The 10,981-nt window shown below is 40.7% G+C and overlaps 1 non-coding gene across 1 annotated transcript; it reads right to left on the reverse strand.

The window, feature by feature from the left end:
- Positions 1–8,361: 8,361 nt before the first annotated feature.
- On the reverse strand, positions 8,362–8,468 carry LOC118491790. The gene has a single exon (XR_004892235.1). It is a non-coding gene; the product is annotated as a small nucleolar RNA R71 (small nucleolar RNA).
- Between the last annotated feature and the right edge of the window lie 2,513 nt (positions 8,469–10,981).

Below are 10,981 nucleotides of genomic sequence, written 5' to 3' on the forward strand. Positions count from 1 at the left end.
ATTATATAAATTTATCCCAGCCGTATACAATTGGCAAGTGCAGATATCTTTTACTGGGCTCCTAAATCTGGAACGAAGGTTTTAATAACCTATTAGATTCCTAACGGGTCTTACTTAAGTTTAAACTTAGACCGGTTAGTTTTAAAGGAAGATATACGGTTCAAAACGCAAGATTAAGCGAAGACCGGATTAGAATGTGGTTTAGACCCGAAAAGTTTAAGGACTTGTATAATATGGGTAAACTAAACACGTTCTGGATTTTGAGGTAAAAATGATAAGGTTTGACCCGTTTCTGTCAATTTATGCAAACTAGTCTCATAAACCGTACCGAGCGCGAAAAATGCATAACGGGTAACCAAATGAGTCATGTATAGGTTTTCTAAGTTAATATGCCTTAAATATGTTGTGATGTCAGTAGGATACCTTCCATTATGCCCAAGACGAATTTAAAATCAATTTATGCCCCGTAGGGGTATTTTGGTCATTTTAAAGGTTAGAAAAGAGATTAAATAATAATCTGAGGTTCTGGTCTAAATTGATCAGTAAAAATATTTATTTTTGTAAGTCATAACAGTAGGGTATTGCATATATGTGAAATTTATCATTTTTAACCAAACTATGCACCGTAGGGGCATTTTGGTCATTTCACATAAAGTTTAAAGGTCAAAACTAGAAATCTGAGTTAAAAAATTTTGCTTACTGTTAAAGTATAAAAACTTACTTAAAACATCAGTAGGTATTAAGTCTTATATGTTAAAAATAGTTTTAACCCATACTATGCGTTTAAAACGCGTAAAAAGACGGTTTTAAATGATTTTCTGGTTGTATAAGAAAAGCTGAGATTTTTATCAATCCAGAAGGCTTAAAATATTTTATTTATCATATAAAATCAGTAGTAAAAGGTTTGGTATCAAAATGTTGTGCAAACTCATTTTATTAGCAAAAAGGGTATAGCCGTCAATTACCGAATCAAAGCAAGAACCCTACGTTATGATCTGTTTAAAAATAATTAAAAATCTTCAAAAATCCAAAAATATTATATTACATCAGTGGGTAAAAAGTTTGGTGTCAAAATTTGGGTTTATATAGGCTTTATGCTAATTATGTCGTTTAATTAATAAAAAGCTTCTAAATTACGATATTGAGCTGGGCATCTGCCAGTTTACGTTTACAGGTTGCAGAAAATCTAAAATAGATTTCAGGTTGCAGAGCTGGGCATCTGCCAGTTCAGGCTGGAAACTGGCGATGTCGCGCCACGCGCCAAACCAAGTTAAACCTGGCGCGCCACGCGAGGGGGAAGGTTTTCAAGTTGTTTTGTTTTGTTGTATGTTCAGTCCCTGCACTCATGTTACTCGATAAACTGACATTTCCAGCATGCATGGTCAGTGTAAATAGGCCAAGGGTGTCCTAGGGAGTGTAGCCATGCATTTGTAAGTCCTGGACATATTGAAAAAGTCTCCCGATACTAGAATTGTGATATTTACACTTTTAACCCCTATCCTTGGAAACTTCAATTTACATTAAGGTTTTTAATCGGAATTTAATGAAACCTTTATCAGATATTCTTGAGGGTGTAATAATGTATTACAAAACTTTTGGGAATGTAAAAAGGCCTCTCAGAGGTAAACTTAACATGTTGACACTTTTATCCCCTGTGTTTTGTAACTTTTGATCTTTAAGCGCAAACGGCTTCTAGTGTGTGACAATTTATTCAAAAATGAATACGGACATTATACAGAGTCATTCAGAAGCATAAGTTTGGCATGTTGATGCTTTTGGTCCTTCTATTTACATCTTTGCATTGTTTGACAGTTTTAGTCCCTCAAGATATTTTAAATCACAATTAGGGTTTATGACACGTGTCACCAATGTAATGGATATGATTTTACGAGGTGTTACACAAATCCTTTGGCTCGCATCTAGACATGAGCACAGCATATCATCCATAGACGGATGGTCAGTATGAACACGCCATTCAAACTCTTGAAGACATGCTTCGAGCATGTGTAATCGACTTTGGTAATGGCTGGGAAAGGCATCTACCTTTGGTGGAGTTTTCGTATAACAACAGTTACCACACTAGCATCCAGACTGCCCCGTTCGAGGCTTTGGATGGACGAAAATGCTGATCACCCTTATGCTGGGCAGAAGTTGGTGACAGTCAACTCACTGGACCAGAACTCGTCGTCGACACGACAGAAAAGATTGCCCAAATACGACAACGAATGGCGGTAGCTCGTGATCGTTAGAAAAGTTATGCTGATAAGCACAGGAAACCACTTGATTTCCACGTTGGGGATCGAGTGCTACTTAAAGTCTCACCTTGGAAAGGTGTGGTTCACTTTGGCAAGCAAGGCAAGCTAAATCCAAGTTATGTTGGACCTTTTGAAATCACTGAGAGAATTGTCAAAGTGGCGTATAGATTGAATCTACCCGAAGAACTCAGTGGAGTTTCACAACGTATTTCATGTGTCGAATCTGAAGAAGTGTATGTCAGATGAGACCCTCATAGTTCCTCTCAAGGAACTCACCATCGACGATCAGTTGCGATTCGTCGAGGAACCAGTAGAAATTACGGACCGAGAAGTTAAGCTTCTCAAACGTACCAGGATACCCATTATTTGAGTTCGTTGGAACTCCCGTCGTGGCCCAGAGTTTACCTGGGAACGAGAAGACCAAATGAAACACAAGTATCCCCAGTTGTTCGAGAAAAGTGAAACCACTACTGAAGCTAAAGCTACTGCGGAGTTTCGGGACGAAATTCCAAACCAACGGGGGAAGGATGTGACACCCTAGGAAAACCAGGAAACCACGCAACCTAACTTGCTTCCTCAGTAACTACATGCTAAATTTCGGGACGAAATTTCTTTCAACTTGGGGATGATGTGACAACTCGTATTTCAAACCTTTCGTCGTACTTTGATGTAACATGTTTTGAACGTTATGTGATTACTTGATATATTGATTCTAATGAGATATTATGAATTTGGATGTTATGTGTATGTAATTGTATTGTAAATGTGTATGTATGTTATCTAAGTTGGATCACACAAGCCCTTTTTGGGCACACCACTCTCGGCCCACACCCCTTGTACTCGAAACCAAGGGCAGTCCGTGTATGGGTTCGGCCCACTCCTTTTATACGCATACAAGCACCTATTGTGGGGTTTTGTTTCTCATTACTTGTAAAACACAAGAACACACAAACCCTAAATCTCTCTCCCCCTCTCTCGAACTCGACGGCAGCAACATCTCCTCTCCTCTCGAAGCTTTCTTGTTTGGATCGACCCTTGTTCTACTTTCTAACCGGTTAGTATCTTACTTTTGATTGTATGTTAGATGATGTTGTGGCTTATATGTTTCTACATAATGAATTAGAGATGTTTTGTGATTGATTGTAATGTCAATTGATGAGGTTTGGTGTTCTTGTGTATCGGCTCATATGTGTGGTATGTTTAGATCAATATAGGTTTGATAATCGTATGATGTTAATGATGGTTTAGAACCGAATGCAAGTTAATCGGTTGTGATGTGTTTGGATTCGGATGATTAGTATGATTTGGCGTGAGTTGTTGCATGATGAATTAAGGACTTTGATATTAAGCCCACGGTTTGAATTGATGATGATGAGTTGTTATGATTAGATGAATTGTTAGGGTTCATGTGAATTAAATGATAATTGCTTGATTTAATCGATTTAAGGCAAAGTTGGAAACTGTTGGTATGGTTTTGATCGAATGGATAATTGTTTGATGACTATAACTAATTTGCATGAATTATGGAATGTTATAACCGATCGCATAAGACAGTCGCACAAGCCAGTGGGACAAGGGCATAGGGTACAACTGTTTAAACACGCTGTACAACTCATTAAAGCATAAGCGTACAACATCTTGTGAATCGCACAAGGTTGTGTGATCGCACAAGATGTTGGGCTGCTTAATATATTAAGTTATGTTAAGCTGTTGGGCCGAATAGCCCAAAACCCAATCGCACAAGTTATTTAGAATCGCACAAGATTATATGGACCGCACAAGTTAAATGTTTGTTTAATTAATTGGGTCGCACAAGTTGTTGGGCTTAGGATGTAATGGGCCGGGTTTGTTTTCAATCGCACAACCCGTTGTGAGTCGCACAAGATTGTGCTGGACGCACAGGGGGTTGGGCCGGATGTTTATTGGGCTTTATCCTTCGGATCGCACAAGAGGATTGGGCTTGCACTACCATAACAGCCCAATCACTCGAGCCGCACAAGTTTGGGTTATGTTTATGTGAACTGTATGCTACTGTTTAACATGTCGAGTGTGGGTTAACTAGTTTCCATGATCCTACATGTTTGCCATGATCGTTATGTGTTCGTAACCTGTTAGCTTTTGTGTAAACTTACGTGCACTACTTGAACCTAGACCTGACTTGTATGGTAACCATGTTAGGACGTGGTTGACCCCAAACAACTTGATTGACCTATTGTTTATCTGCCGAGCTAACCTAAGATGAGTTCACACTTTCTACAAGGCATGGGATTCCCGGTGGTTGGGAATGGGTAATTGTTTGAAAGGAAACCTGCGTATTCTTCTTGGGTAGAATACGTACCTCCACCCTCTTAATTGAAGGGTGACAACATTGGAACCTGCGTGATCTCCTTGTTTGGGACACGTACCTCCACCCTCTTAACTGAAGGGTGACAACATTGATGCTAGACCAAAAACTCTATCATTAAGTCCCTCATTTTTATATCGACTTAATCGTCGGGCCAATGGCGAACGGGTCATTAGTTAAATAGCGCCATTAGGTTTGACAAGCCTCACACCGTGCCACAGAGGACGGGAGTGGACTCATGGATCTGGGCACGTCAATGATGATAGACATTGACTTAGGGCACCCAACTTTCTCAGTCAGTAGTCGATATGGTAACGGGTCTAGTGGGATATTCATGGGGTAGCCCCCACGGCTGAGAGCCAGAGTAAAAGGAAAGGATTAATCATGTTTTTAAACTATGGGGTACCCCCCCCCCCCCGGCAAGTAAGCCAGCTAAAAGAAAACTTATGCTTTTGAAACAACTTAAAACGAACACCCAACTGTGAACTTGCTCAACTTTGTTGTTGATTCGTTACTATATGCCTTTCAGGTCGTTAGGTGCTTAGATGGAGCTTGCACAGGAGGTTGAGGTTGTTGTGGGACATGGATTGTTGAGTTCCATGTTAAACATTTGAACTTTTAAACTTAAGTTTTGGTTTTAAACTTTAGGCTCTCGCTGATAATTTGAACTTGGTTAATTTGTTTTGGACACCAATTATATTGTTGGTTGGTTTTATATTTACTTCAATACATCGTTCAATGTGATTGGTGGCTTGATCCTGGTCATGTCACGCCTCCTGTGGTGATACTCCGCATGTGGTATTTGGGGGTGTGACAAATTAATGATGAAAAAATTGTGAAATAGATAATTACCCATGCATGTCTCAAGTGGGTATTATAACTAGATGATGAGCACATGAAATTCAATGTTCAAATGGTATAAAACGGGTGTTATGATGAAAGCCTTGATATTGTGCTTGAATACTAGGCATAAGAGCTTGATTGTTGTGAATAAAACTTGGTTAAAAATTAATTAGGAGCTAAATTGATGAAATTATGAAAATCATGCCCACAAAGTGTTTGTTAGAATGTCTAAACGAACACTAATATGTTGAAATTCTGAAAGAAACGTGTAATTGAATAAAATGGTAAATTACGCGTTGATGTGCGCAAAATGCAACATATAAATTACATCAAATATGGCATAAAACTACCCTTTTTTAGTACTAATGTTAGAAAAAATGTGTTTTTGTCTTCCTTTTGTATTTTCAGGATTAAATGAGCTCAAATGAACAAAAGAAGCAAAAAGGCAGCTAAATCTAACATAAATACAAGAAAAGGAATAAACGTGGCATGCTCGACCCCCCGACAGCATCTTCCCAAGCAAAAACAAGAGAACAGAAGGCTGAACACGCCCCGTGCTCAATGAGCACGGGGGAGTGCCCAAGTGTCTGCAGGAAAGACAAAGTTGTGGAAGCTTCTATCACTCACCACGGGGGTGTGTCCAGCGGACACGGGGCCGTGGTCAACTCTAAGATTCGCATAATCTTGGAAAATCTTGATAGTACAGATACGCTTCTGCACACGTGATCGTGCCGAGCAGACACGGGGGCGTGGTTAAGTAATGCAGACAAACTGCAATTAATGAAGAAAGAGAATATGGGTGGACACGGGGTCGTGTCCGGGCCTCTGTGCAGGCTAAAAATAAGGGTGCTTGGCTCATTTGCAAACCATCCTTGGCAAACCACCTCTCTCACACTTCACCCACCCACCACCACCATCTCAACCCACATCCACCACTACCATCCATCATAGAGTGTGTGAGTAGTCTCGGGATCCAAGATTGATCGTAAGAGTTCTTGACAATCAAAGGCCATGTTTGCCTAAGTCTCTTACATCACTTGGTGAAGACAAGTGTCTAGTGTAATACTTTTTATTTTTAATCTTTTCGCACTTTTTATTTGGTTATGTATTAATGACTTTAATAACTAGTTTCTTATGTTGAAGGTGAATCTTCCTTATCATTTGTCCGTGGTGTCTTGGCATTATTTTATTGTCTATATAAAATAAAAGATTTTCACCATTCTCTCCACGGTCTATATGGAGATATGTTGGCTACCTGGTCGGGGGTTAAGGGAATGGTTTGGTAAGAGTCTTGCCTTGTTAAGTGTATAGATCCTGCAAGGACGTGGGTCAACTTTAGTAGGATCTCCTTCAATACCCACTGGTATTGGATGGCGGGGGTCCGAACTCCTTGATCCCCTCATATGTAAGCTACTATTAAAACTTTAACCTGGCTATTTAGGACTGTATCCCTGCTGACGCAGACTACTTAGCCGAGGGTAACGTCACCTTCAAAAGAGGGGCCTACCACATTATGCATTAATAACTTAATTAATTATCTTTCAATAATACAACCCTTTAGGATTGTATCCTTGCTGACTCAAACTACTGGGTTGAGGGTAACGTCACCTTCAAAAGAGGGGCCTACTACAATAACTGATAATCTCTTAAAAAGTGCAAAAGTGCGGAAATAATCAAAGGTTACACTAAACACGAGTCGGATCCAAGTGATTCATCTTGTCTATCTGTTTTTACTTTTATTTTTATTTTCAGCATTTTTAGTTTTTATTTTCTAGTTTAAAACCTTTTTCTAAACTTTTGATTTGATTAGACGTTGAAGATAAACCGGTATTAAAAGCTATTGTGTCCTTGGACGACCTCGGTATCTTACCAACACGATACTACGCTCACGATGGGTGCACTTGCCCATATGTGTGTTTGGTGTTAGTAAAATATCGTGTTTTATAAATTTAAAACTTGACAAACGTGTAAAAAGGGCTAAAAATATACATAAAAATCTATAACAGCACACGCGCATCAAGTTTTTGGCGCCGTTGCTGGGGACACAAGGATTTTAAGAAAGTTAGGAATCAACGGCCTAATCGTTTTTCTAATTTTTCTACTTCTTAGGATTTTTCGTAAATTTTTCAGCTTCTGCAGAGCTCAGCACGGGCCACGCCTGGTCGGACATGGGCCGTGCCCAGCATTGTTACTGGCAGTTTTTATTTTCCGAGTTACAGAGAGTTGAGCACGGGGCCGTGTCGGTGCAACACGGGGCCGTGTCGAGCTCCCCAGTAACAGGGATCCGGAAAACAATCAATATATCACCGACCACGGGCCGTGTTCATCTGAGCACGGGGCCGTGGTGAAGTTTGTGACCAATGTTCTTTTTGTTTTTTATTGCAGGACTTGGAGCCTAGGCGCCACATCTGAACTTTTCACGCAGTGTATGAGCTCCAATTCTAGTAGAGACATAAAAGAACCCCTAGACGAACCCGAACGCTTTCTAAGAAGAAGACTTAAACCTAAAAACCAAGAGAAAGTTTTGGGGGACCCACTTCCAATGGTGGACCAACGTACCCTCATGGATTACCTACGACCCACCGTAGGTAATCTCGGCGCCGCTATCAATGCATCGAATGTTGAAGCCAACAACTTCGAACTTCGGCCGCATTTGATACAAATGCATCAAAACTCCGCAAGCTTCCATGGGCTTGCGGACGAGGATCCCCATCTACATATTACTAATTTCTTAGAAATATGTGATACCTTTTGGATCAATGGAGCATCAAACAATGCCATCCGCCTCCGAATGTTTCCATTTTCACTAAAAGACGAGCTAAGGCTTGGCTTAATACCCTCCCAGTGGGCTCGGTAAACACCTGGGATGAACTAGCCCAAAAGTTTCTATATAAGTATTTCCATCCTGCTAAAACGGCTAAATTAATGACTGAGATTAATACATATTCACAAGAGGATGGGGAATCCTTATATGAAACTTGGGAAAGCTTCAAGGAGCTACTAAGAAAGTGTCCTCGTCACGGTCTTGCGGTATGGCAACAAGTATCCACTTTCTATAATGGGTTGTTACCACACACAAGACAGACACTTGACTCTAGCTCCGGGGGACTTTTAGGTAAACGTCGCCCAAATGAAATATATAATCAAATTGAGGAAATTGCTCAAACCAATTTTCAGTGGCACACTCCGAGAGGCAATAAATCTATTGCCCTGGACGCCCATAAGGTTGATGAAAGCACTTCTTTACAAGCTCAAATCAAGGCCCTTTCTTCAAAAATCAAAAAGCTAGAGATGGCAAAAACGGCCTCGGTTATGGCTTGTGAGGGGTGTGGTGGACCTCATGAAAATTGGAGTTGTATGAAAGAAGTAGATAATCAAACAAAATCGGTAAACTACATTGATAATAGACCTAGGCCGTCGGGTCCTCCAACGGGTACCTACAACCAAGGATGGCGTAACCACCCTAACCTTGGTTGGAGAGAATCCGACAATAGTAGTAACCAACAAAATCTAAACCAATGAACAAACTTTCAACAACCAAGAAACGAGTCACAAAATTTCTCCCAACAAAAAGGGGGACGAGAAAGGCTTGAAGATACCGTATCTCGCCTTATCTCCGACACCGAAAAGAAAAACTCGGATCGATTTCAACAACTGGAATCGAATTTTAGAAATCAACAAGTTAGTATTCAAAACATTGAAAAACAATTAAATCAACTAGCTCAAAATTTCTCCGAGAGACCACAAGGCGCGTTACCAAGTAATACCGAAACCAACCCAAAAGCGCAAGTACATCTCATCACATTGAGAAACCGTACCGTGGGTCCCGAGGAAGCTCCATTGCCTCCAACTGAAAAGAGCCGATCTAGCCAAGCCACAACTCCACCCACACCCCAACAAGAGACGGCTCCTCCACCAATTCAAGAGCCCTCCAAGAATCCTCTGGTTCCGTACCCCGGTCGGTTAATTCGCCAAAAGACCGATGAGCAATTCGCAAAGTTCGCAAATTTGCTAAAACAATTGCATGTTAGTATTCCATTTATCGAAATCCTAACTCAAATGCCTAAATATTCAAAATTTATGAGGGACTTCCTCACTCATAAAAGGAAAATTGAATCATTGCAATTAGTTAATTTAGGCGAAGAATGCTCCGCCTTGCTACTCAACAAACTCCCGCAAAAGAAGATTAACCCTGGAAGCTTCACAATTCCTTATTCGATTGGGGAATCCCCTATTCGCAATGCACTAGCCGACCTCGGGGCTAGCATCAACCTCATGCCCGCATCAATGTTCAACCGACTTGGCCTAGGGAAAACAAGCCCTACAAAAATGAGCATACAACTCGCCGATAGGTCCGTCAAATATCCACAAGGTGTCGCTGAAAATCTGTTGGTCAAAGTCGGTAAATTTGTCTTCCCGGCCGACTTTGTCATACTGGATATGGAGGAAGATACCGAAGTACCACTCATCTTAGGAAGGCTATTCCTAGCTACGGCCCAAGCAGTGGTAGACATGAATGGTGGAATGCTAACATTGAGGATTGGGGACAAGGAAATGAAGTTTGGAGTTGGGAAGAGAGTAGAAGACGAGACCCGGTCAATTACATGAAGGTCATAGACTCGAGTTTGGATGATGCTCTCTGACGGTGCAACATGGGATGCAAAACATCCCACTTGGGTAACATATGACCAGGCTTTGGGTCTAGCCAAGGACCCTTATAAACGTGGCGCACCACGGAGGCATTCCGCGGAACTATCCTTAGTTTAGTTTAGATTAATTTTTATGTTTTCTAGTTTAGTTCTAATTTTCAGGAATAAAACACACTCGGGATGGTGAAGGATAACAAGGGAAACTTGAACCAGCACCCCATACACAAAAACAGGGCCACCCGACAATTTTTCTTCATTACAGCAAGTTCAGCACGGGGCCGTTCTCAACCAACACGCCCCGTGCTCAACCACCTGCAGAAAATGCCCAGTTCAGGTAACTGGACACGGGGCGTGCTCGCTGAACACGCCCCCGTGCCCAGGCTTCTGTTTCCTTTTTCTAGTTTCTGTTACTAGCGATATGAACACGGGGCCGTGCCCGGACACCACGGGGTCGTGTCCAGACGCCCAGTAACATAAATTTTTGTTTTTTCACATCTTTTTACACATTCAATCAACCTAAAAAATATTTTTGGGACACATTGAGGACAATGTGTAATTTAAGTGTGGGAGGGATACTACAACCTTGAATTTTGCAAGTCCTAATTACAAGCCTTACACAAAACTCTATTGGAACCGCTAATCACCCCAAATTTTTTCAAAAATTTTTCATTTTTTTTACTTGTCTAGGTTTAATTTGGGAATTTCAAGTTCTAAAAAGGTTATATTTTTACAAATTTACAACCGATAGCGTCGATAAAAAGAACCAACATAAGAAAATTATGAAACGCCATGACAAATCTAGTTAAAATTTGATTATATATACTTGATCACATAAAACCCCATTCCCACAAAAAGTGAGTTTTGAGCCTTTATTGAGCATACAAATATAC

Source organism: Helianthus annuus, chromosome 4, assembly GCF_002127325.2.
Source record: "Helianthus annuus cultivar XRQ/B chromosome 4, HanXRQr2.0-SUNRISE, whole genome shotgun sequence".
NCBI classification, from domain to species: Eukaryota; Viridiplantae; Streptophyta; class Magnoliopsida; order Asterales; family Asteraceae; genus Helianthus; species Helianthus annuus.